The sequence below is a fragment of the Rhagoletis pomonella genome, unplaced genomic scaffold, assembly GCF_013731165.1.
Source record: "Rhagoletis pomonella isolate Grant_MI unplaced genomic scaffold, Rhpom_1.0 Rhpom_scaffold_28042, whole genome shotgun sequence".
Classification (NCBI taxonomy): Eukaryota; Metazoa; Arthropoda; class Insecta; order Diptera; family Tephritidae; genus Rhagoletis; species Rhagoletis pomonella.
In genome coordinates, this window is record NW_023486483.1 from 59 (window position 1) to 1,323 (window position 1,265).

At 30.4% G+C, this 1,265-nt stretch overlaps 1 long non-coding RNA gene across 1 annotated transcript; it reads right to left on the minus strand.

Moving 5' to 3' along the window:
* Positions 1–887: 887 nt before the first annotated feature.
* On the minus strand, positions 888–1,259 carry LOC118732780. Its single transcript, XR_004992186.1, has 2 exons — positions 1,070–1,259; positions 888–1,011 (listed from the first exon to the last, which is right to left on the minus strand). It is a non-coding gene; the product is annotated as an uncharacterized LOC118732780 (long non-coding RNA).
* Positions 1,260–1,265: the final 6 nt, after the last annotated feature.

Here is a 1,265-nt window from a genome sequence, read left to right on the forward strand (position 1 = left end):
TGACTAGAATGCTTGAATAGGACTAGAAATAACACTCCTGCTTGGCGCTTGCGTTTCTTCTACCATACATGTCAATATGATTGCTATCAACCATCTGAGTCGAACTCTTATGTGATGTTTTGTAAAACTTGTACAAGTTTCTTCTTTAAACCTCAAAATGCCGTCGATGGACTACGGTTGCTGCGCGTGGGGGAACATGAAGGGGAATGTGGCGAACTTCCGCGACTGTAACAGCTCGAACAAAAGCTGGAGGCATCCGATGGTGTTTTGTGGTGATAAGGAATCGGACGTTTGCGTGCGCTAAACAATGAAATAAAAGTTTTTAATTGAAACGATTTTATTTTACTATTGAATTTGGAATAATAAATTTGGATATAAAAAAACGAAGTAAAAAAAAATGGTAAAACAAATTAAACTTACCGAACTTAAAGTGTTATACATAAATAGGGGTATAAGTTCAATCATCTAAAGGAAACGAATGATCATTAAATTAAAAGTTACACATAAATTAAAATGAATGCTGTAAAAATAAACTTACCAAAAACGCTTTAAAAAATACAAAGAAAATCATATCTGAGGATAATCAATTTAAAAAATAAAAGTTTGTTTTTTATCAACACATTGCATTTACAAAATAATTATACATATCTTTATTTATGAATAGTAAAGTAAATAAGTAAACACACTAATAAGAAACTAGAATGCATGTAGAATAAGTATTATTGCATGAGAATACAGAAAATATGCAAAGAGTGTATATAAAAGGAAATCAAAAAATGGTGATAGTAAAAAGTGCAATGCGTTAAATAACTTGTAATAATAAACTCAGCACTAAGTTAACTTAAACGGTGATGGTATGAGAAGTGAATGGATCTAAACTTCTCGTGTTCACTATACATATGTATGTATATGTGTACTAGCAAATGCACTGCTCTGGCTTCCATTACTCAAATTAACAGCGTAATCGGGCAAATCATTATCTGAACGGAAATCGAAACGAATTTACGTGAGCTAAATCATTGAAATAAAATAAAATTAATAGTTAAATTGTAAGTTTGTTTATTTATACATATATATTTATGCAGCCAAGCCTAACGCCTGCGGCGTTCGCGAGATGGTTCGTATCCTCTGCTACAAATGAAAATAAAGAAATGCAAAAATATATATAATAAGAAGAAACTAAGAATAACAATGATAATAAAACATAATTAAATTAATGTGCAATACGGATTAAAATTGTTTAAGAAATTTGAGAAACACTTTTT